This window comes from Triturus cristatus, chromosome 4_2, assembly GCF_964204655.1.
Source record: "Triturus cristatus chromosome 4_2, aTriCri1.1, whole genome shotgun sequence".
NCBI lineage: Eukaryota > Metazoa > Chordata > Amphibia > Caudata > Salamandridae > Triturus > Triturus cristatus.
In genome coordinates, this window is record NC_140586.1 from 640,061,061 (window position 1) to 640,087,597 (window position 26,537).

Here is a 26,537-nt window from a genome sequence, read left to right on the forward strand (position 1 = left end):
AGAGCATCCACCTCATTTGTCTTGGTGTAAGACGCCTAGCTGTTCTTAGATACTGAAGATTCCTATGATCGGAATACACCGTCACCGGAAATCTGGCCCCCCATAAATACGGACGCCATTCCTGGAACGCCTTCTTTATAGAGAGGAGCTCTTTTTCTGCAATGTTATAGTTTCTTTCGGCCGGTAACAACTTCTGGGACAAATACGCCACAGGGTGTAGCTGCCCTGTGTCTTTGTCTCGTTGTGACAGGATGGCCCCTATAGCTTCGTTTGAAGCATCGGCCTCCACTATGAAAGGTATATCCAACTGTGGGTGCCTCAACACTGGTGCCGATATAAAAGCCTTCTTTAGATACTCAAATGCCTGGTTTGCTTCGGCGGTCCAGGCGAACGCCACCCCCTTCCTAAGCAAACGAGTAATCGGAATGGCCCTTTGTGAAAACCCTTGAATAAACCTCCTGTAGTAATTTGAAAACCCCAAGAAGCATTGTACGTCTTTTACGTTTTTGGGGACCGGCCACTCCTGTACTGCTTGTATCTTCCGCTCTGACATTCTCATCCCATCTGGACGGAGTATCACTCCCAAGAATTCCACTTCCGTCACCCCAAACTCACATTTACTTAGTTTACAAAATAAACTGTGCTTTCGTAACTCTGTCAACACCTGTAACACATGGCCGTGATGGTCTTCCACCACCTCAGAATAAATCAGAATGTCGTCTATGTACACGACTACGGTTCTATCCACAAATTCCTTCAACACATCATTCAAGAAGTACTGGAATGCCGCCGGGGCGTTACACAACCCGAACGGCATTACCAGATACTCAAAAAGACCATAGCGTGTCTTGAACGCAGTCTTCCACTCATCCCCTTTTCTGATGCGCACCAGATGGTACGCACCTCGGAGATCTAACCGAGTGTAAATTCTGGCTTCCCTTACTTGGTCTAACAGGACAGGGATGAGTGGTAGAGGATATCGATTTCTTACTGTGTTTTTGTTGAGCATGCGATAGTCACAACATGCTCTTAAGTCCCCATTGGCCTACGCTATAAATAATAAAGGAGAGGCCGCTGGTGACCGGGATGGGCGAATTAACCCTATGTCCAAAAAATGGTCTAAATATTGTCGCAGGTGTTTAGTTTCGGGTTCTGATAGCGCATAGACTCTGCACATAGGAAGCGCCGCTCCCTCCACCAGGTCTATTTGGCAGTCGTACGGACGGTGTGGAGGAAGCTCCTCGGCCTGTTCTTTGCTTAACACATCTGCAAAAGATCTATACTCTTCAGGAAGTAGAATATCCTTTTCGGCTGCGGTGGCTGCTACCCAGGTGTTTGCCAACACGGTGGCCCCCGAACTCCCCCCGAGTATCATATGCTCCTGACATTCCTCAGCTAAGAATTGAACGGTTCGGACTCTCCAATCTATGGTGGGATTGTGATGGCTGAACCAGGGCATACCTAAGATTACATCGTACTGGGGTGCATCTATGATGTTGAGAGCCAACGAGTCTATGTGACGCATGTCGCCGGCTCTACACGTTAATCTTAACGTCTCAGTTTGTTCTATGAGTAGTCCCGAGGTGAGAGGCTTGCCATCCACCGCTAGAACCTCTTCCGGAATGTCTCGAGCGATCCTTCCTATCGCTAATCTTTCCACCAATCCTTGATGTATAAAATTACCGGTAGCCCCAGAGTCTAACATGGCGCTGATCTGACATGTTTGGTTGCTGGTCTCTAACCACATGATTAGTTCTATATGCCTTTCAGTATCACCCTGTTGAAGGGTGGCCAACGATGGGATAGTCCACCTGGGAACCTCGACTTTCACTGAGGCTTCCCCCCCTTTTTCTGAACTTTCCACGCCCGACACTGAGGCTATCGTCTTTTGATTCCGGTAATTTCCCCCTGGTCTCTTGGGACGAGCCGGACACTCACGAACGTAGTGCCCCTTTTTCCCGCAATACATACACAAGCCTTGTGTTCGTCTGCTCTCCCTTTCATTTCTGGATAATGGAGCACGGACCGCTCCCACTTCCATGGGTTCAGATGCCGCCTCGCCACCTGTGGCTTCCTTTTTTACCTTCTCTACCCGGAACCGATCACCTCCAGGATCTGTAATCCGACCGTCCAAACGTAAGGCCAAGCTAATGAGGGCTTCACAGGTACGGGGCTGTGGGTCTATGCGAACAATCACGTCCTTCAACTCGTTGCATAAACCCTGATAGAAAAGAGACATTCGCTTCTCTTCCGGCCATGCAGCTTCCGCTACCAACCGATTAAATGTGGTTAAATACGTCACTAACTCTGTTCTCCCTTGCTTCAGTTCTAGGAGTTCCCTATCTGCGCTGAACGTGGTAGTTCTCCTGTCAAAAACCCCCTCCAACGCTGTTCGGAAATCGTCCCAATCCGATAAAACCGGATCGTTGTGACGTACTAACGGTACCGCCCAATTGGCTGCATCACCAGCCAAGTATGAGATAGCAAACGCCACCCTCGAATGGTTCGTAGGGAATGAAGATGGCCTACAGGAGAAATGCATCAATACCTGTGTGAGGAAAACCTGTATCTTGTGGGGGTCTCCCGTATATCTCTCTGGATTAGCTAATGGAATGGGTGGGGCCACATTAACTTGTATGGGCGGCGCTCCTGCTCCTACGTCAAATGGGTTCCGTGACAGCCTCTCTACTTTGTCACGTAAATCTGCGGTTTCGGCCCTAGAGGCCGCCAACTCCCGCTGTACTGCGGTAAGGGCAACTAAAACCTCTTCCATACTGCGTCTGCTACCCACCTCCCGAACCGGGAGGAGTCTTAATACGTGGGTGCGTAATTCTGTTGCGAATCAGTCCCAGGTCCGATACTCCTCAGGATTCGGGCGACGCTATATGGGGTCCATCTCTCGACGTCACCAACTTCCTGCACTAAAGGCACGGAAGACTGGAGCAATCAAGCGAGGGAAGGGAAGGATGGGAACAGCGGGGAGTAGAACCTGTAAAGAAAGTTAACCTACAACAAAACAATAATACCTTGCAATAACTAGTAAACTACTCTCAGTAGGTCTCACTAAGTGCATTTACATCTCTGGAAACCAGAATAGCAGATTCGCGCTCACACGCACACCATAACCTTTTCTGCTGACGTACACCACAATAACCCCTCTCAGTCCATCAATATACACTTATTGTTTGCTTGGCACCGTAACGTTGTAGTGCAAGAGAGGCTCTGTTGGTCTGCTGAAAGATAGGTATGGCGTTGTACATAGGTCTCTTATAGCGTACACCCTTACTATCAGGAGGTACACGTAACACAAATAGGAAAGCAAATCTTCACCATTCCAGAAAAACGTCTAAATGCCAACCCGCCTGATTGACAAGCTAGTCCTAAGACCGAGTGGTCCACACTTAAAGTTCCCGATATCGTCGGGCTTCTGTCTATAGCCTTCTCCGAGGCTACAGGGTGCTGAAATGTTTAGAACCCGATTTGCTACTTTAGCAGCAGGTATGGGGAGCAGAACACACGCCCCTCCCCAGGGTGCAACGCCCGCTTCGGTATACTTGCGGTTCCTTAGGCCGCTCCTGTCAGTATGCCGGGCACCGTCCGGGGCGTCTGTGAGGTGTCCAAATGAATATGGGAGTGCCGCCGGTCCTGCTAACCCCCGCAGCCACCGTCGACTTATCCAGCACCGAAACCCTTTCTGGCTCTGGGGGCCGAAGATCTCGGCCGAATACCAACTCCAACAAACACGAGTCTCCACGGCGTGCAGAACACCCACGGGAAAAAACTGAGACGCGAGCAGCCGCTCGTCCGTTTCAACTTCCAATCGTCAATTATGCACAACGTCGTGCGTCTCATGGGCGTTTTAAGCCCTCTGGCTCCTCCCCCTTTATCGTTGGGTTTTCTGGGAGGTGTAGTCTTGGTAGGCGCAGTGGGCTGAAATCATGACAGTATGAACTGTCTCAAGGAGAGCAAACAGGAATACTAACTGAAGAACTCCAATGGGGGCACTGGAGTAGAGTGCTAGCTAATAATGTGTCCCCAGAGGCTGTAGTGGGAGAGAAGCAGCAAGGGTGCATGGTAAAGAAGACACCCAGCATGTATGAGGGACTATGCTTTTACAGGATTCTCAGGGTGCACTAGTCAAAGTAGGGTCAGAGTTCTGTCCATGGTATTTCATCATTGAGGCCCCTTGTGTTTGTCTGGATATGGTGAACCCAGCATTGTTCGCGTCATAAGAGCGAGGTGTTGTTCCACGCTTGGTTGGCTTCCAGGATGGTCCACTGGATGTCATCGCATGAGTGTCCTTTTTCTATGAAGTGATTGCACATTTTGGTCGATGTGCGGCCGCAGTGAATAGTGCTCTTATGCTCACTGATCCTGGTTTTAATGGGTCTAGTGGTCATCCCCACATAGAGGAGGTTGCAGGGGCATGTGATCAAGTATACACAGTTTCTAGTATTGCAGTTCGTAAGGTGACATTGCTCCCAGGTAAAGTCCCCCAGTTGTAGTTTCTTGGTATGTTTAGTGGCGGCACAGGCGTTGCACTGGCCGCAAGAATAGTGCCCCACCACCGGAGGTAGGTTCCAAAGGGTATTCTCCAAAGGTCTCTTGCTAGGACATGGGCGTGTGTTGACTAACTGGTCCCTCAGGTTTTTGTCCTCTTGAAGGCGAACCTGGGTTGCTCAATATTGAGAGAGCCGGAGATTAAGATTTTCCAGTTGCGTCGGATGATGTTTTTGACTTGGTTGGACAGTGGGGTAAAAGTTGTGACACAGGTCATAACATCATTAGGCTGGTGCTCCCTGGTTTCCAGCAGGCTCTAGAGCTAGAATTACGCTGGATTCTCAGGAACTGGCTATAAGGTAAGTTCTCTCTCAAGGCCTTCGGGTGGTAACTTTCAAAAGAGAGGAGGCTGTTGCAGTTGGTTTCCTTCTTGTATGTCGTCGTATGCAGTTGACCCCTCTCCAGGGATATCACCAGGTCAAGGAAGGGGATCTCCTTGTGGGATAGTGTTCTGGTGAAGCGCAGGTAGGGGTTCAAACCATTAATCCACCCTTCCAGAAGATGAGGATGTTATCAATGTACCTCTTCCATGACAGGATATTTTCCGGGTTGGAGTACATAAAGATGTGAAGAGACTTAAAATGTGCCATGTAGAGCCCCGCCAAACTAGGCGCAAATATACTACCCATAGAGGTACCCTATACTTGATGGTAGGTAGTGGTCCTGTACATGAAGAAGTTATTTTGAGGACGATGGTGATACAGTTAAAGGATGAAGTTCACCGGGGTGTTGGTGGGGATGTCTGTATCCCGTAGAAAATTCGGTACAAAAAGGGGTGGTGATGGACGGAGCATCAGAACCAATCAAACACTCACACCCAGTCAACAGATTTGGGTTTGATCCATCACCGTTCTTTAGCCCACTCTGCCACCCCAGTTCACACATGGCCATATGCAAATCAGTCTGACCATGTGCCTCATGGGAACAGTCCAGCCCGAACTGCCAAGCCATGCCTTCCCTGGACCGGAAACAAGCTTCCTAGGACCAGTTTCTGGCATTTCAGCCGTCTTCAGCCAGGCTTGCTTGAATCCAGTGGCAAAGTGAGCAAGGGACTCACGTCTGAGCATACCCTGCCAACTTATGGTGAACAAAGCGGTACAAAAAGGGGTGGTGATGGATGGAGCATCAGAACCAATCAAACACTCACACCCAGTCAACAGATCTGGGTTTGATCCATCACCGTTCTTTAGCCCACTCTGCCACCCCAGTTCAGACATGGCCATATGCAAATCAGTCTGACCCTGTGCCTCATGGGAACAGTCCAGCCCGAACTGCCAAGCCATGCCTTCCCTGGACCGGAAACAAGCTTCCTAGGACCGGTTTCTGGCATTTCAGCCGTCTTCAGCCAGGCTTGCTTGAATCCAGTGGCAAAGTGAGCAAGGGACTCACGTCTGAGCATACCCTGCCAACTTATGGCGAACAAAGCGGTACAAAAAGGGGTGGTGATGGACGGAGCATCAGAACCAATCAAACACTCACACCCAGTCAACAGATCTGGGTTTGATCCATCACCGATTTTTAGCCCACTCTGCCACCCCAGTTCAGACATGGCCATATGCAAATCAGTCTGACCCTGTGCCTCATGGGAACAGTCCAGCCCGAACTGCCAAGCCATGCCTTCCCTGGACCAGAAACAAGCTTCCTAGGACCGGTTTCTGGCATTTCAGCCGTCTTCAGCCAGGATTGCTTGAATCCAGTGGCAAAGTGAGCAAGGGACTCACGTCTGAGCATACCCTGCCAACTTATGGCGAACAAAGTGGTACAAAAAGGGGTGGTGATGGACGGAGCATCATAACCAATCAAACACTCACACCCAGTCAACAGATCTGGGTTTGATCCATCACCGTTCTTTAGCCCACTCTGCCACCCCAGTTCAGACATGGCCATATGCAAATCAGTCTGACCCTGTGCCTCATGGGAACAGTCCAGCCCGAACTGCCAAGCCATGCCTTCCCTGGACCGGAAACAAGCTTCCTAGGACCGGTTTCTGGCATTTCAGCCGTCTTCAGGCAGGCTTGCTTGAATCCAGTTGCAAAGTGAGCAAGGGACTCACGTCTGAGCATACCCTGCCAACTTATGGCGAACAAAGCGGTACAAAAAGGGGTGGTGATGGACGGAGCATCTGAACCAATCAAACACTCACACCCAGTCAACAGATCTGGGTTTGATCCATCACCGTTCTTTAGCCCACTCTGCCACCCCAGTTCAGACATGGCCATATGCAAATCAGTCTGACCCTGTGCCTCATGGGAACAGTCCAGCCCGAACTGCCAAGCCATGCCTTCCCTGGACCGGAAACAAGCTTCCTAGGACCGGTTTCTGGCATTTCAGCCGTCTTCAGCCAGGCTTGCTTGAATCCAGTGGCAAAGTGAGCAAGGGACTCACGTCTGAGCATACCCTGCCAACTTATGGCGAACAAAGCGGTACAAAAAGGGGTGGTGATGGACGGAGCATCAGAACCAATCAAACACTCACACCCAGTCAACAGATCTGGGTTTGATCCATCACCGTTCTTTAGCCCGCTCTGCCACCCCAGTTCAGACATGGCCATATGCAAATCAGTCTGACCCTGTGCCTCATGGGAACGTCCAGCCCGAACTGCCAAGCCATGCCTTCCCTGGACCGGAAACAAGCTTCCTAGGACCGGTTTCTGGCATTTCAGCCGTCTTCAGCCAGGCTTGCTTGAATCCAGTGGCAAAGTGAGCAAGGGACTCACGTCTGAGCATACCCTGCCAACTTATGGCGAACAAAGCAGTACAAAAAGGGGTGGTGATGGACGGAGCATCAGAACCAATCAAACACTCACACCCAGTCAACAGATCTGGGTTTGATCCATCACCGTTCTTTAGCCCACTCTGCCACCCCAGTTCAGACATGGCCATATGCAAATCAGTCTGACCCTGTGCCTCATGGGAACAGTCCAGCCCGAACTGCCAAGCCATGCCTTCCCTGGACCGGAAACAAGCTTCCTAGGACCGGTTTCTGGCATTTCAGCCGTCTTCAGCCAGGCTTGCTTGAATCCAGTGGCAAAGTGAGCAAGGGACTCACGTCTGAGCATACCCTGCCAACTTATGGCGAACAAAGCGGTACAAAAAGGGGTGGTGATGGACGGAGCATCAGAACCAATCAAACACTCACACCCAGTCAACAGATCTGGGTTTGATCCATCACCGTTCTTTAGCCCACTCTGCCACCCCAGTTCAGACATGGCCATATGCAAATCAGTCTGACCCTGTGCCTCATGGGAACAGTCCAGCCCGAACTGCCAAGCCATGCCTTCCCTGGACTGGAAACAAGCTTCCTAGGACCGGTTTCTGGCATTTCAGCCGTCTTCAGCCAGGCTTGCTTGAATCCAGTGGCAAAGTGAGCAAGGGACTCACGTCTGAGCATACCCTGCCAACTTATGGTGAACAAAGCGGTACAAAAAGGGGTGGTGATGGACGGAGCATCAGAACCAATCAAACACTCACACCCAGTCAACAGATCTGGGTTTGATCCATCACCGTTCTTTAGCCCACTCTGCCACCCCAGTTCAGACATGGCCATATGCAAATCAGCCTGACCCTGTGCCTCATGGGAACAGTCCAGCCCGAACTGCCAAGCCATGCCTTCCCTGGACCGGAAACAAGCTTCCTAGGACCGGTTTCTGGCATTTCAGCCGTCTTCAGCCAGGCTTGCTTGAATCCAGTGGCAAAGTGAGCAAGGGACTCACGTCTGAGCATACCCTGCCAACTTATGGCGAACAAAGCGGTACAAAAAGGGGTGGTGATGGACGGAGCATCAGAATCAATCAAAGACTCACACCCAGTCAACAGATCTGGGTTTGATCCATCACCGTTCTTTAGCCCACTCTGCCACCCCAGTTCAGACATGGCCATATGCAAATCAGTCAGACCCTGTGCCTCATGGGAACAGTCCAGCCCGAACTGCCAAGCCATGCCTTCCCTGGACCGGAAACAAGCTTCCTAGGACCGGTTTCAGGCGTTTCAGCCGTCTTCAGCCAGGCTTGCTTGAATCCAGTGGCAAAGTGAGCAAGGGACTCACGTCTGTGCATACCCTGCCAACGTATGGCGAACAAAGCGGTACAAAAAGGGGTGGTGATGGACGGAGCATCAGAACCAATCAAACACTCACACCCAGTCAACAGATCTGGGTTTGATCCATCACCATTCTTTAGCCCACTCTGCCACCCCAGTTCAGACATGGCCATATGCAAATCAGTCAGACCCTGTGCCTCATGGGAACAGTCCAGCCCGAACTGCCAAGCCATGCCTTCCCTGGACCGGAAACAAGCTTCCTAGGACCGGTTTCAGGCGTTTCAGCCGTCTTCAGCCAGGCTTGCTTGAATCCAGTGGCAAAGTGAGCAAGGGACTCACGTCTGTGCATACCCTGCCAACGTATGGCGAACAAAGCGGTACAAAAAGGGGTGGTGATGGACGGAGCATCAGAACCAATCAAACACTCACACCCAGTCAACAGATGTGGGTTTGATCCATCACCGTTCTTTAGCCCACTATGCCACCCCAGTTTAGACATGGCCATATGCAAATCAGTCTGACCCTGTGCCTCATGGGAACAGTCCAGTCATAAACAACAGGGGTATACCCAATTAACCCTATGATACCTGGGTATGAGGGAATATATATATATATATAAACGAAAGAGGTATCAAGGAATTAATACAAACAATCATTCATGAAGAGAGCACATTTAATTACCCCTTCAAGAGTATCAAATATTCATTGTGAGTACATCAAAATCATTTTCAAAAATACACAAAAGCAGGCGCTTATTCAAAGAAAGACACAATGACATATATCACAAAACATCAATTGTATACAATACACAGAAAACATCCTACAAATCAATAACCCAAATGAAAATTATTCCCATCAGTGTCCCCCTCTGAATGATAGGCGGACCACTGGGAGGTAGTCAAAAACAGGGGGAACCACAAGAAGGGCAAAAGTGGCCCGGATTTTTCAAGTGTCCCTACAACAATCTAAGAATCACTACAGATCTAGTGACTCCTCCATCCAATGTCTGTCGACGTGACCACGTTTCAGCCAATATTTGCTTATGGCCTCTTCAGGACAGGGGTAAAACGACAACTACAAATAAAAAGAGGGAGGGGGGAACAACATTACTCTCATCCAAGTTCAAAACGGGACACGGGAGGACAGGATGGTGACCAAGCCGTGCACACAGTGCAAAGATCCCACAAAGGGCCGCACCACAGTGAACCAAAAGAACCTTATATACCATCATTCACCTCAAGGTGACTCTTTAAAAAAATATATTTATAGAGAATGAAATGAACTAAATGTCAAACGGACTTACTCTTTAACCAAGAATCCGTCACCAATAAGTGCCCATAATTCCCTAAATGGTGGCAAAGGCATGCTGAGTTACTTATAGCTGAACCACCGTAGTCCTACTCCCCAGATGCAACCAATGTTACCCACGGCCAACACTCACATCAGTGAAGCCCTTCGGCAGTGTCTTATCCTAAACCACTTACATGTATATTCCTTCTTTCTATCTTGCGTTGCTGCGCAGACGGCACATATAAAGTACTGCCAATATGAAGTGAGAGAAAATTATATAACAAGGCGTCACTAAGGGCGATGGACTGGCAATCTACACAGGCTAGATACTTATTCTCCACCCTTAGCCCACACAGCGCTCAACCATAGACAACGTCCAAAAAACGTTCTTACCTTTAAACTAATGTGCAAGCTTATCAGCAGGTACTTTCAATGAGATCCGAGCACCGGTTCTCCACTGAGTTACTGTTCTCTAAACCTAATAATAAAAAAATATATATATACCAATTTAGCCCTTTGAAGACCTCTATCCGATTCTGAAGCTTGTTTCCGGTCCAGGGAAGGCATGGCTTGGCAGTTCGGGCTGGACTGTTCCCATGAGGCACAGGGTCAGACTGATTTGCATATGGCCATGTCTGAACTGGGGTGGCAGAGTGGGCTAAAGAACGGTGATGGATCAAACCCAGATCTGTTGACTGGGTGTGAGTGTTTGATTGGTTCTGATGCTCCGTCCATCACCACCCCTTTTTGTACCGCTTTGTTCGCCATAAGTTGGCAGGGTATGCTCAGACGTGAGTCCCTTGCTCACTTTGCCACTGGATTCAAGCAAGCCTGGCTGAAGACGGCTGAAATGCCAGAAACCGGTCCTAGGAAGCTTGTTTCCGGTCCAGGGAAGGCATGGCTTGGTAGTTCGGGCTGGCCTGTTCCCATGAGGCACAGGGTCAGACTGATTTGCATATGGCCATGTCTGAACTGGGGTGGCAGAGTGGGCTAAAGAACGGTGATGGATCAAACCCAGATCTGTTGACTGGGTGTGCGTGTTTGATTGGTTCTGATGCTCTGTCCATCACCACCCCTTTTTTCCCGTAGAAAATTCTCCACAACCTAAATGGTGGCGTCTTGGGGGGTGTTTGTATATAGCGCCTCGACGTCGAGCGTCAGCAGGAGGTTAATTTCTTCGATGTTCTCATTAATCTCCTGGATCAGGTTCAGGACGTCTCGTGTATCCTTCAGATAGGCAGGTGTCCCTTGGACCAGGGGTCGCAAGAAGAAGTCACTGAACTGGCTCAGGGGTTCCAGGAGAGATCCGATACCCGAAACAATCGGGCGTTATGGTGGTGGGACGATGCCCTTGTGTATCTTCGGAAGGAGATAGAAATATGGTATCTTAGGGTTGGTGTTGACAAGGAACGATGCTTCCTGGGTAGAAATCTAACCCTCATTGGCTGCTTCATTCACCTGAATCCTAATGTGAGTCAGAAGGCGTTCCGTAGGATCGGTGTCCAATTCTTTGTAGTATTTGGTATTGTTCAGTTGTCATGTGCATTCCTGTTCATAGTCACTGGTGTTGGGAATCACCATAGCTCCCACTTTATTAGCAGGTTCTATGGTAATGCTGTTGTATTCTTTGAGGGAAGAAATAGCCTTACAGAGGCTATTGGACAGATTGTTGAATGTTCCTTTCTTCTTGAGTTGATTGGCTTGCTTCTAAACCGTTTTTTCAAAAGTGAGGACCTCACTGGGAACCATGCTAGACGTGGGCGTGAACTTGGACGATGGTCTCAAACCTGTATCCTCTCTTTCTGGGGTAGGGTTGTCTTTGAAAAATGACTTCAATCGGATTTTACAAAACAGGTGGTGTAGTTCCTCATTGAGTCGAAAGTTATCTTCCCTAGGTGTAGGTACGAAGCCTAGTCCCTTCTCCAGTACCGTGACTTCGGAGGGGGAAAGTGTCCTGTTTGATAGATTCACAATCAGGTTTTTTGGTTGGTCTTGCTCCTCATTGTTCTCTGTGTCTCTGTGTCTTGCCTCTGTACCTGCTTGTTCCCTCTTCTTCTTCCTTTGCCTCTGTTCGGTGGTTGGAAACCTTGTTGCGGTCCTGGATAGGCTGGATACCACATGGGTCCCTGTGGCGGGTATGGTTGGTTGAGATACCCGTACATGGCTAGTAGTGGAGGTGGTGGAAGAAGTCCCTGTTTGTTTGTGTTCCTACCCCAGCTGTTGTTGCTTGAATTACTGTTTGAGGAGCGGTTGGAGTCTATTGAAACGTTATCCGATAGTGCGCCGTTCTCAGAGGGTTGGAAGTCCCCTTTGGTATACAGGTAAATCTTCTCCCTGTTGAATCTTTTTATGTCTTTCTGCAACTTATTAATTTTTTGTTGCATGACATAGTCACGATGTTCAGACATCTCAGCATTGATCTCAGCCAGGAGTGTCTTAAAAGCGGAGATTCTGATGCCAGCTTTGAGACTGTTCTCTGCTACATTGATTTTAATGATCAGGGCTTCTGATAGACGTTTGGCTGTGCTGATGATCAATATGAGCCAGTCACAGGCACATTTCCAGGCGATCTGGCTCCACTTGTGTCTGAAAACAAGGTTGTCCAAAAAGATCTGAGGTGCAGTTCTCACTACTAGACCATTAGGTGCCGCGTTAGCCCTGAAGTATTCAGTCATCACTGCCCCATGGAGTGCAATTTTCACCTGTTGTTTCTTAAGGGATGCTATGGAGTTCCAGTCCCCTTGCATACTGGCAGATGCCATATGTCCTTCACTATCAATTAGTGATGGTGTCTTGAGGATTTCTGCTAAAACATCCTCTCCAAAGCTCATTCCCAGGTTGTCGTGCATGGTAGGGGTGGTCATATCTCATGTGTTGTCGAGGAAAAATAGGACAAGAAGGAAGAGAGAAAGAGAAGTAGTCCCTCGGCTGAACCGCCATGCTAAATATGTACCAGAACAAGAAGGGGGACTAGGAGCTCGTACCCGTGCTCCTTGTGCTAGTCACAAATCAAAAAAGGGGGGTAACTGTTCCAGGGGTGTGTGCAAATAGTGGCCCATGCACAGAAAGATGAGGGAGAAGGGGAGGATGAGGATCCTAGGTCTAGGACTCACTAGCTAGAGGCAAGCACAAGTCTTGTCTCTTGATGCCCTCTCACACCCAGAAGGATGTAATGCTTCATCATCTGGCATTTGTTCATCGTCGGACCGGTGCTGCAATGCCCTACGTCTGAGTATCTGTGTGGGTGTGTGTGACTCCTAGGAAGGATGTATGAGTGGGTGAATCCCTGGGTGTATGGGTTCATGAATGCATCTGTGAAGGTCAGTGTTGGTGGGTGAGTGAGTGTGTGTATGTCTGTGTTGGTGAGTGAATGGATGTCTCAGAGGTATGTGGCTGAGTAACTGCATTTGTGAAAGGCAGTATATTTGAGTGTTGGTATATATAGGTAACTGTATGTGTGAGTGATTGTGTGAGTGGCTGTATGGGTGAGTGCATGCTTGAGTCAGTGACTAAGGGGAGAGTAAGTATTTGTTAGTATCTGTTTGAGTAGTGAGTGTGTGTATGTTTCTGTATGGATGAGTAAGTGCCTATGTGATTGAGTGTTTGGGTGAGTGAGTAGATGTATGAGTAGCTCTATGGGTGACTGATGGTGTATGAGTGGCTGTATGGGTATATGAGTGGATGTCTCAGCAGCTGTATTGGTGAGTGACTAGCTGTATGAGTGCCTGTATGGGTGAGTAACTGATTGTGTATGTAGACCTATCAATCAGTGGGTATGTACATACTAGTATTGGTGTGTCAATGGTTACAAGAATGGTTGTCTGAAATGTAGAGTAGTTGTATATTAAGTTATATTGGGGTGTGACTAGATGCATCAGAGATTATGTGGATGATGTCATCAGTGATGTCATTTGAGATGTCATCAGTGATGTCATTTGAGATGTCCTCAGTGATGTCACTGACCATATCATGAGTGATGTAATATGTGACGCCATCAGCAGTTTATTGCGGGCCGCAGGATATAGTTAGCTCAGCTAACTATAACGGCTGGATTTCTCTGGTTTTGTATGAGTGAAATGTCAGCCTAACTATAACGTACCTGAAATCTGTGTTTTTTTCTGTGAATTTATAAGGTTTTTTAAATGCTAATATCTAACTATAATGTCCCTGAAACTTGTGTTTTTTCGTGTAAATTTCTAAGGTTTTTTAAATCACTTTATTTATGAAATGATGTTTGTGACTATTTTGTTCCTACTTTTTCTATGACGTTTTTATGTATTTTTATAAATATTTAAAATAATTATAATCACTTTTTAAAAATGTATATAACATAGTTGATCAAAGATTTATAATGTTATTTATTTGAATTAACATTGTAATTTTGTAGAGTGTGATATCATATAACAGGATTTGTAATTAAAAAAGAAAATTCATATATAATTTTTTAGCATATGTTGTTTTACTATTTTTTGCTAAATTACATTTTGTATGATTGCTTTTAATGTATAAAAGATGTTTTGTTCTTTTCTAAATTTTCAAAACTCGTGGGGTGCTCTGGTCAGCTCCTATCCTGAAAGTTTTGGGGTGATTCAGTAAGCTTTGGTCTAAAAATGTGTTTTCTCCATGTTATTTTCCATAGGAAACTTTAGACACGGCTACAGCCCGAACTGCTGAACGGAATTACACCAAATATGGCAAAAAGGTAGCCCTTGTTTCAGAAAGAACTCTTTTTGGTAAATGGTGTAAATCTGTTCAGTAGTTCCTGAGAAATGTAAAAAAAAAAGTTGAAAACTAAATTTCCCATAGAAAACTTTAGCCACAGCTACAGCTCGAACTACGGAACAGAATTACACCAAATTTGGCAAAAAGGTAGTGCTTGGTTCAGAAACTGCCCTTTTTTTAAATGGTGTAAATACGTTCAGTAGTTGCTGAGAAAATAAAAAAATAAAAGTTTCGATACATAGAGGCGCAGTGGATCCGTGTACCCTCCCGACCACGAGCTTTATTCTAATTGGCTGTCAACACTCCAAACCAGGAAGTGTTGGCAGCCATCTTGTGACTCGGTAGAACCGAGTCACAAGAAAATAGAAAAAGAAACGCGAAAAACAAGAAAAGGGGGCAGGGTAGAAACACCCTCACCCCCTAGGCCTGCTCAGCGGGTCCCACAAGGACCCCCAGGGCCAAAAAAAGCATTTTTTTTTTAAACGGCGAGATTTGTGCACCCTGCGCGAATGTCGGCCAAAAATAAAAACAAACGAAGCACGGGCTCCTGCATTTCGTTAATATTTAGCCCCCGGGTGGGCCAAGTCCCAGGAGCATGCAATAATGTAATTGTGGGGGCCAAGGGAGGACCACCACCCATTGGGGCTTTCCATAAATATTTGCAGGGGGCTCATGGGTTCGAGCCCCCTCACCTGCTTCGGGGACCGCCACCTCCCCGGGGCACTAATATTCAAATGCAGGGGTCTGTTACTGACCACCGAGCCCCGGGACCCACCACCTCCCCGTGGCTGTGCAATAGGTGGGAGGGGGGCCCACGGCCTCCCCTCCTGGAGCCCGTGATGGCCCTGGGGACCACCACCCACCAGAGCTGGCTCCTGCAGTGTCCCGGGGTTCCCACCCCCGGGACACGGCTGTTTGCAATGACAGGGCGGGAGCTGTGCAAACTGCTTTGCTTCATTGAATGAAGCAAAGCAGAATTGCTTTTCCACACGGGGATCTGCATGTCAACAGCTCCCCATGTGGAAAAGCAATGCCGGCTCCTGCAGGACGCGGGGAGCCGGCGGGACCCTGGGGGCATAGGGGCTCCCCCCACGGTCCCCAATGGATAGGGCCTGCCATGGGAGATGGGGTCCCCGGGGCTAGATGTGGCCCGGGAGGGGGGCCACTTGGCCCCCTCCCCAAAAATATATATATTTTTTTTTTCAAAGCCAGCCCCGGGGGATGGGGTCCCCGGAGCCAATAGAGGCCTCAGGAGGGGGGCCATGCAGCCCCCCTCCATAAAAAAACAAAAAAGATGTGTCCATGCCCCGGGGGATGGGGTTCCCGGGGCCAGAATTGGCCACAAAAGAGGGGCCCACGCGGCCCCTTCCCGTTCAGATATATATATATATTTTTAAAGGGGTCAGGCCCTGGAGGATGGGGTCCCCAGGGCCCAAAGAAAGGAAAAGGAAGGGGGGTTACACAGCCCCCCTTCTAATATTTTTTTTTTTTAAAAGACGCGATCGTGCCGAGGCCCCGCCTCCTCCCAGCAACACTCTGCAAACGCACCCTGTGGTGCATTTTAAATTGGGGAATTAATTCCCCTTCAATACTGGGGTCCCTGGGGGCCAACTAGCCCACCAGGTACCTCCAGTAAGCGCCACAGAGCTGTGTTGCAGAGAGGTGTAAAAAGGGGCGTGACCTGGACCACCTCTCTGCAACCCCCTACACTACACTAACACCACTGCACTACCCTAAACCCTAAAACACTACCCCAGCATGACCCCATACACTAGACAATCACCACTGCTCTACCCTAAACCCTAAATCTACCCCCAGCATGACTCCCTACACTACCCAAACATCACTGCACTATCTTAAACCCTAAATCTACCCCCAGCACAACCCTTATACTATCCAAACACCACTGCACTATCCTAGACCCTAAAACACTACCGCCAGCACGATTCCCTACAGTACCCAAACACCACTGCACTACCCTAAACCCTAAAACACTACCTCCAGCACAACTCCTACACTACACAAACACCACTGCACTACCCTAAACCCTAAAACACTACCCCCAACACGACCCCCTACACTACCCAAACACCACTGCACTACCCAAACACCACTGGACTACCCTAAAACGCTACCACCAGCACAACCCCCTACACTACACTAATACCACTGCACTACCCTAAACCCTAAAACACTACCCCAGCACAACCCCATACACTACACAATCACCACTGCTCTACCCTAAACCCTAAATCTACCCCAGCATGACTCCCTCCATTACCCAAACATCACTGCACTATTGTAAACCATAAATCTACCCCCAGCACGACCCCTAGACCCTAAAACACTACCGCCAGCACGACTCTCTACAGTACCCAAACACCACTGCACTACCCCAGCACGACCCCTATACTACCCAAACACCACTGCACTACCCTAAACCGTAAAACGCTACCCACAGCATGACCCCCTACACTACCCAAACACCACTGTACTACCCTAAACCATAAAACACTACCAGTCCGTTGGCTCACAGTTCTGCGTTTATGGCCCGTAGCTCTCTCTGTGCGAGCTGAGCCCAAGGGCTGCAGCTCTCCCTCTGCGAGGCTGCTCGACCGCCCGCAGGTCTCCCTGTGCTAGCCGGATCGCAGCTGTCACTCTGCAAACCGATATTGGGAATATAAGGTGGCTCTAAAAAGAGCCTTTGTGTTTATTAGTTGGAGTTACATATAAGTGCGGATGCACAGCTTCAGGTTATTCAGAAAAACTCGATTTCCTTGATCTGTGAAGTGTACTCCATCACTTCTGTAGATATCAGCCATATCTAAACGTATGTTGTTGTTGGAGATCGACCCCATTCTATGGTCTCTGAGGTATTCAGACACAGCTTTGTCGAAATGTTTCCTAGATTTTTCAATCTGAGGATAAAATTGGTTTGACCATTTCCACTTCTGTCTTTGGCATATATTGGAATATACAAAGACAGTTTGAGGCAAAAGCAACATCAATTGTCTAAAGGTATCCTTCATTAGCTTTTCCAAACCTACCCCAGTCAATGTGCCTAGGTCGTTACCATCACAGTGCACAATCATGAGGTCAGGGTGTTGGAGATGCAAACAGGTTTTAACCAAAGGGAGCAATTGGTGCCACTTCAATCCTCTCTGTCCAAACCATTTAATGTCCACATTTTGTAAACCTAGGTCTAAGTCAATACGTCTCTGTTCTGCATACCTCTTGCACCAAAAAACATAGCTATGTCCTACGAACCACACTAGCATTTTGAAGGTATAGCTGGAAGATATGGATAGATGTCTGTAGCTCATGCAGTCCGTTTGTAGAATGAGAGATATGTTTAAAGATGGGGAACTACTTTTTTTCTCATACAAAACGATAACTGATTGGGAGATGAAAAGCATTGTTTACTTAAAAGTAGGGTGCATATTAGTTTGTCGAAAAGCATCTTTGTCATTGGTTCATGAAAAGCAGTTTGAACGTGGAGTACATACGATAGGATAAAATTTGCTCAGTTCAACCACACCTGCTACTTGCATTTGGAAGGCACTGTTCGAACTTAAAACAATGGTGAACTTTTAACCTGAAGGTGCGTTAAATGTTCGAGAAAATGTTGCAAAAAAATATCGTTAGGTTTTAAAAAAATATGAACTTTTAACCTGCACGTGTAGTAGAATGTTCTAGAAAGTGTGTTGATAGAATACGTTGAACTTCTCACCTGTATGTATTCTTACATTTTTAAAAAACTGTTTATATGGAAAGTTCAAAAATAACCAATAGAGAGAAGTTTTGCAATTTGAAAAAATCATTGAACTATTCTGATTTGTTCTTTACATGTATTTATGTGTGGAGCAACAGGGAAATTGTGCCATTACTGGTTCCATTCTTGATGAGAGCGGTGCATTACATGTAGTGTGTGACAAAGAAAGAATTGAATGCGTTTGTGACATTTGGAATCTGCATACCAACTACGAACGTAAGTTAAATTATGCTTAGTGTGGAAATAGGGAGGAAGGGGTAAGAGTAGAAAATGTTATGTTATGTTAAAGTAATTTTGTAGAGCGCACAGCTACCCTCCTAGGGTTTCCCAGCGCTGAAAACTGACAGAGAACAGAGCAATAAAAAAGCAGATTATTGATTAAACAGCCAGGTTTTTAAAGATTTTCGAAAAACCAGAAATAAGGTTTCATTGCGGATTGCAATAGGGAGAGAGTTCCAGAGCAAAGGACCAAGGTAGGCAAAGGAGCGACCACCAATACTTTTAAATTTAACATTGGGCACCACAAATTTACCTTGGGTGGCTGAGCGAAGTAGGCGAGAGGGTAAGGAGGGGCGAACCAAAGTTTGTAAGTACTTTGGAGAAAAGCCAAATTTAATTTTGTGCATGTAATACATGGCTTTGAACTTCACTCGGTTTTCAATCCTGAGCCAGTGAAGTTTATGCAGAGCATTGGAAGAAGAGGAATTTTTGGGGAGGTGGCACAGCAACCTGGCGGCGTAATTTTGCACTACTTGAAATTTCCGAATAACATCCTTATTGGAACCCAAATAAAGGATGTTTCCCTAGTCCAGTCTCGAGGTCACCAGTGCCTGGACTACAGTTTTCTGGGTGGAAGCAGGAAGCATCCAAATCATTTTCTTCAACCACTTCAAAATACCAAAACAAGTGGCAGTCACCTTTACGGCCTGCAGCTTCATAGATAGATTAACATCAATCAGAACTCCCAGATTGCGGACACAAGTGGAAGGCTGAGGGAGAGGGCCCATCTCACATGGCCAATGCCGAGGGCCCCAGAGGTCCTTGTTCTTACCCAAGATAAGGACTTCGGTTTTATCACCGTTGAGTTTAAGGAGATTAGCTTGCATCCATGATGCGATGTTACTTAAGCCAATCTGGAGTACCGAAGGGCCACACAGCTGTCCCGAGGAGAGGGAAAAAATTATCTGGGTATCATCGGCGTACGAGAACAAACTCAGTCCTGAGTTCTCTGCTATTATTGCCAAGGGTTTAATGTATAAATTAAATAAAATAGGACTCAAAATAGAGCCCTGTGGCACCCCATAAGAGGAGGGGTAAGTTTTAGAGGTGCACTAGAAGAAAAAACATGAAAAGTCCACTTGGCAAGAAAGGACATGAGCCAGTCAAGTGCTGTGCCAGTGATGCCAAAGGACTGCAAGGATTTTAGTAAAATAGTATGGGACACCGTATCAAATGCAGCGCTCAAATCAAGCAGTATAAGAGCTACGGTGTCCCCAACATCCAAGTGCTGTCGTAGCACCTCTGAGACGCCAAGCAAGGTGGTCTCTGTGGAGAAACCTGCCCGAAAACCGGACTGAGAGGGATGTAAAAGATTAGCAGAGTCCACAAAGTGAGTAAGCTGCTGATTGATATGTTTTTCCAAGACTTTGGAGTAAATAGGGAGCAAGGAAATCGGCCTGAAATTGGACAATTGAGAAGGATCAGCGTTGGCCTTCTTCAGGAGAGGAAGAACCATCGCATGCTTCCAATCAGAAGGAACAACAGCTTCACGAATCAAAGCATTTAGTAGCTGCATAATAAGCAACAGGGAGGAAGAGTCCAGCTGCTGCAACACAAAAGCAGGGATAAGATCACGAGGGGAGCCAGATTTGATACTATTTAAGATTTTTTTAAAGGAATTAAGATCAAGTAATGACCAGGTTTCTAGACTCATAGGGTTATTTACCCAGTGAGCGGACTCAAACAATAGCGGTACCGTACCAGATACTTCTTTCTGAGTGGTTTGTAAGGCAGAGTAAATTAGTTCCACTTTGTCAACGAATTAACTTGCGAGATTATCGCATTGTTGTTCGTTAAGAATAGGAGGCAGTGACTGTGTATCTGAGCCAGCAAGTTTTTTTACCATGCTAAACAGAGTGCGTGCGCAATTCTGAGCATTGGAGATAGTAGACGATACATATTCCTTTCAAGCTAGTTTGCAAAGAGCTTGATAGTGCTTTAATGCTAGCTTATAATTAGATTTAGAGTCCTGAGAGTAATTCCTTCTCCAGCTCCTTTCCAGAGCTTTGCATTTAGTTTTTTCACTTTTTCATTGCTCTGTAAACCAGGGGGCAGGTAAACGGTGATTATATTTCTTCTTTGTAGTTATGGGAAGGCAACAGTCGATCGTATCTGAAAGCCAATCATGTATTATACTAGAAGAGTGGGTTGATATATGTGCAATAGTCGGAGCATTCTCTTTAAGAGTCCTGTTAAAAGATTCCAAATCCAATTTTCTCCAATTCCGAGTTCTGTGAGGGCTACTCACAGTAGCTACCGTTGGAGACAGAGAAAACGTGCACTGATATTTAGTAGCAAAATGGTCAGACCAACATAGAGGGAGAGCGGGATCACAATGAAGACAAGTTAAATTAGAAAAGATAGGATCCAACAGATGTTCTGCTACATGGGTGGGACCTTTATTACTAAGTAAAAGGTTTAAGGCAGCGAGGTCCACTATTAGTGTACTACTAGTCGTACAATCCAGATTTTCGAGATGCAAGTTAAAATCACCTAATATGGTGAAATTAGATGCTTTAAGAAGATAAGGTGCAATTAATTCTGGTAGTGACAGGGCCCAGGAATTCGAGGGTCCAGGGGGATGATAGACAAGAATACCCAAAAAGGTAATATGAGGTGTAATTTTAAATAACGCTGCTTCAGAGTTTAAAATAGCTAAGTCTTCCAATTTACATTGGTAGGACTTATCATAAATTATAGCGATTCCTCCACCCTTTCCGGAGACCCTATCCCTTCTGGCTATAGCATAGTCAGATGGGAGAGCCAGCGCGACATCAGGGCCTGAACTAGCATATAACCAGGTTTCAGTGAGAAAAATCGTATCAGGATGTTCACTTTCTGAAAGATCATAAACATCCAACTTATGCTTGGGCAGTGACCGTCAATTCAAATTCCAAAATGTAAAAAGTTTACTGGCAGTATTTTTTCTTGACAGTGAAGCCGTCTTTTTTAATGACTGGGAAGGAGGGCTAATCAGAGTTTTGTGGCTTATGTCTTTAGGGAATGTCGTACAAAATGAAAAATTGCAGCAGGGACAGCAAAAAACGTTGTTGAGGTCAGAGCTAATACTACAATTCAAACCTATACCAGAACGACATTGCATTAATTGTTCAAATGAGTACCTTAAGGGAGCAGGCGTACTAGAATGTAATTCGCCAGGGTTCATGGTCCCAAGTCCCGGAAGGGCGCGGACGGGCGCAGACGGGTTTGCCTTTGGCGCGCCTTATAAGATTATAATTTGCCACTCAAATGTTTTTTATGTATTTTTTATGATAATGTGACACTATTAAGATTAACTAATTGTTAAGCTGCTTGTGTTTGTTTTTTAACTTTGGTATATTTTCTTATTATTAAAAACAAGCTCTTTTTTACATATACATGTATTGAACTAATTTATTGTTCATATCTGGCACATCAAATGTTTATATTGTCCTAGGAACTATATTGCCTATTGCGAATTTGCCCTGTCCTAGGAAATACAGGGGGTCCTTGTTAATCACATCTGTGCTAAATATACGCAGGCCTTTAAGTAGGCCGGATCTTACCATTGCTGAAACCCTTAAATGTACGAATATTAAAGGAATGGTATAATTAAAGTTCATAAATGACACCTCCGTTTACTCTCCTCATCTCATATTGTTTATTTTGTGCACCCTATAGTAGTGTTTATAAAAATTAAGTAATAGGGCTATATCTAGTATAAAAATAGCACTTATACTTTGTTGGGCATGTTCGTGGGATCTGTAGTGTATAGAGAAGGTGGTTATCAGTTTCAATGGTAGAAAAAGGGACGTGACATATGTTTGAAAGATTACATGGTTTTAGGAATAAGCTCTCGCTCTGCAAGTTTTCGGGCCCACAGTTGTACCCCTGCAAGTCAACACTAGAAATATACTGCAGCTCTCTCTCTGCGAGATACCCCCTTCACGCTCCTTCTCCCTACATAACCATCCTGCAGCTATCCCTTTGCAAGTCGCCGGCCCGCTGCTCTCCCTATACTACTCGGCCCGCAGCTGTTCCCCTGTGAGCCAGGCCGCAGCTCTCCCTCTAAGAGCCAGGCAATCGGTTGGCAGGTCTTCCTCTACGAGCCAGCTCACTGGCCCGCAACTGTTCCTCTGTGAGACGGCCCGTAGCTCTCTCTCTACGAGCCAGCCAGTCGGGTCACAGGTCTTCCTTTATGAGCCAGCCCGCTGGCTTGCAGCTCTCCCTCTGCAAACCACTGGTGGGCTCTTAGCTCTTTGTCTGTGAGGCAGCTCGTAGTTGTATCTCTGCAAACCAACACTGGAAATATACCGCAGTTGTCTCTGTACGAGATACCCCCTTCACGCTCCCTCTCTTTACATCATTGTCCCGTACCTATGAGTTGCAAGCCGACGGCCCCCACCTTTCCCTATAGCAGTTGGCCCTCCGCTGCTTCTGTGCGAGCCGGCCCACAGCTCTCCTTCTACGAGCCCACGGGCCTCAGCTGTTCCTCTACGAGGTAGTTAGTCAGCTTACAGCTTTTCCTCTACGAGCCAGCCGGCCTGCACCTCTCCCTCTGCAAACTATCATTCGGCTCGCAGCTCTTCCTCTGCTTGCTAGCTTGCAGTTGTACTTCTGTAAGCCACACTGGAAATATACCGCAGTTCTCTCTCTACGAGATAGCCCCTTCACGCTCCCTCTCCTCACATCACTGTCCCGCACCTATGCCTTTGTAAGACGACAGACCGCACCTTTCCCTATTGCAGTCGGCCCTGAGCTGTTACTGTGCGATCCGACCTCAGCTCTTCCTCTGTGAGATGACGGCCCACAGCTGTTCCTCTACGAGTCGGCTCGAAGCTCTTCCTGTACTAGCCAGCCCGCCGGCCCACAGCTCTCCCTCTGCGAACCATTGTTCGGCTAGCAGCTTTTCCTTTGCAAGCCAACCCACAGTTGTACCTCTGCAAGCCAACACTGGAAATATATTGCAGCTCTGGTTCTCTGCGAGATACCCCCTTAACGATCCCTTTCTCCACATCACCGTCCCACAGCTATCCCTATCCCAGTTCGCCCGCAGCTGTTCCTCTGCGAGCTGACCCGCAGCTCTCCCTCTGTGAGGCGACGAGCTGCAGTTCTCCCTGTATGAGTCAGTCAGTCGGCTTGCAGCTCTTTCTCTACGAGCCAGCCCGCCGGCCCGCAGCTCTCTCTGCAAACCATTGGTGGGCTCGAAGCTCTTCCTCTACGAGCCAGCCCACCGGCTCACAACTCTCCCTCTGCGAACCACCAGTCAGCTTGCAGCTCTTCGTCTGTGAGTCGTTGGGCCTGCAGTTATAGCTCTGCAAGCCAACACTGGAAATATGCCGCAGGTCTCTGTCTACGAGATACCCCTTTCACGCTTCCTCTCACCACATCACCGTCCTGCACCTATGATTTGCAAGCCGACGGCCTGCAACTTTCCCTATAGCTGTTGGCCGGCAGATCTTCCTGTGTGAGACGGCCCGCAGCTCTCCTTCTGAAAGCCCACGGGCTGCAGTTCTCCCTCTACGAGCCAGTTAGTCGGCTCGCAGGTCTTCCTCCCCGAGCCAGCCTGCCAGCTCGCAGTTCTCCCTCTGCAAACCATTGTTCGGCTCGCAGCTCTTCATCTGCGAGCCGCCGGGCCCGCAGTTGTACCTCTGCAAGCCAACACTGGAAATATACTGCAGTTCTCTCTGCGAGATATCCCTTTCATGCTCCCTCTTCTGACATTACCGGTCGTAGCTATCTCTTTTCAAGGCGACGGCCCGTACTTTTTACTACAGTATTTGGCCCGCAGCTGTTCCTCTGTTAGCTGGCCGCAGGTGTCCCTCTACCTGCCATGTAGTTTAGCAATCCTGCTGTCAGTGTCATTCACTTCTACAATCATCCATTCAGCACTATCTACTTACCCTATTACTCTACCAATACCTAAGCACTGATAAATTCACCATGTACTCTGTTTGCAGCACTGTAATCATTCCAGTTACTAGTTATGTACTTATGGAATAGCTTTGCCACTAACACAAGTAGAACTACAATATGCTGTGCATTATCCATGCAGACCTTTAACCAGCTACATAGTATTGGTACACTTCTCTAAATATCTAGTTTGTACCTATGCAGTGTAGGAATCCTCCTGTCAGTCCTATGCACTTCTCCAATCACCCATCCAGTACTATCTACTTATCCTACCACTCCCCCAATACCTAAGCACTTATAAATGCACTCAGGCACTCTCCTTGTAGTATTGTAATCTTTTAGTCACTAGCCATGTATTCATGGAATGATACAGGTGTAACCATGCAGTTCTACAATTAGATGTGTACTACTAATGCTGTGCTCTAGTATCTTTCACACTACTCATACACTACTACAATTATGCAGGTAGCACTGTTCCATTGCTGAAATTATTGATCTAGTTTCTTTGTATGTATTTTTATAAATATACATGTGAATATTTATATATAATTATTTTAATTATATTACATTGTTTTCAAAACGTTTCTTATTTTACAGATATTTTGCATAATTATTAAGAAAGGGTAAAAATGACAAGAAAGAGCAAATAAAAAGAGAACAAAGAAAAGAGGTTTATATAAAAAAAAGTAATAGAGGAATTAGATCAACTACAACATGGATCTTTAAAGAAAAAGTGTTCTGGTAAGAGAAGTAAAAGAACAATAAAGAACAGACATATACAACAAGGACAGTGAAACAAAAGGAAAAGAAAAATGTACAAAAAAGTGGAAAATTGGATTATCAGAAAAAGAATTATGTTGGAAGCAGGAAGAAACAATTTTCAGAAATTCGAAAAAGAATCTATAAAAGTAGAGTACTCCAAAATTTACTAAAAAATGTTAAATAAATAAAAGGAGATCAGCATTTTATAGACAAAAAAAGGAGATTCTAAGTGTAATTGAAAAAGAGTTTGAATTGAAAAGAAAATTGTTTATCTTCATTTTAAAAAGATTAAAGTCTTTAAATACAATAATGCAGCGTATGAAGGACAAATGTATAAGAAAAAGAATTGTAAATAAAACTAATTTTTGTAAAATATTTTCCGTGGAATGGAAGCATACTTCTAGTACATAACCTTTTTTTAATGAAGAAAGTTATTTTCAACAAAATAGATTACTGCATGCAGTTAATACCTGTGGTCGTTGTTATGAAGTGAAAAATGATTGTCCAATTGAGAAAAAAAAAGATAGTTCCTAGAAATGTTGAACAAGTAATAGTTCAGGAAGTTCAAGGGAGACGTGCCCAGGCTCCAGTGTTTCCATGGGATTGTAGTAATATTTGTAGTATACGTCAACAATCTATTGATATTTTACTAAATTTCTTAAGAGAATATGGAAGAAAAACTGTGAAACAGAAGATTAAGATATTACAAGGACTGGATCCCTGCAAAGTGAGAAAAAATACAGGGTTGTAAGGTCATTCTCTGCTTTTCTTTCTAGGAAAGTGTGTCAAAGTTGTTTTCATCATTTGAGAATGTAAACAGTACATCATTCCGAAATGCGTAAGTTAGTTAAAAGATTATACTACGTAAAAAGTCCTGCATTATGTCTAAATGAAATTGATACAGCTCTTTTGCGTGGTTCAGTGTTGAATGTAATGTAAAAAAAATTGTGATAATATAGAGTTACGTTTCTTTGCTGGTAAAGAGGAGTGTAGAGAAAGTGAGAGTTTGAGTATAGGTGTTGAACAAGAGCTGGAAGATAGTACTGATGTGAAGTTTGAAAAAGAAATAACAAAGTTTAAAGTAGTTTCCGCTGAAAATCTCAACTATAGGGTCCATTAGGATGGAGGGTGGATGTCCTCCGACAGGGCGGGCGGTAGCAACCGCCGGACCGGCGGTGGACATCCGCCCGCCATCGAAGCCCTGAACAAAGCCAGTCCAATTA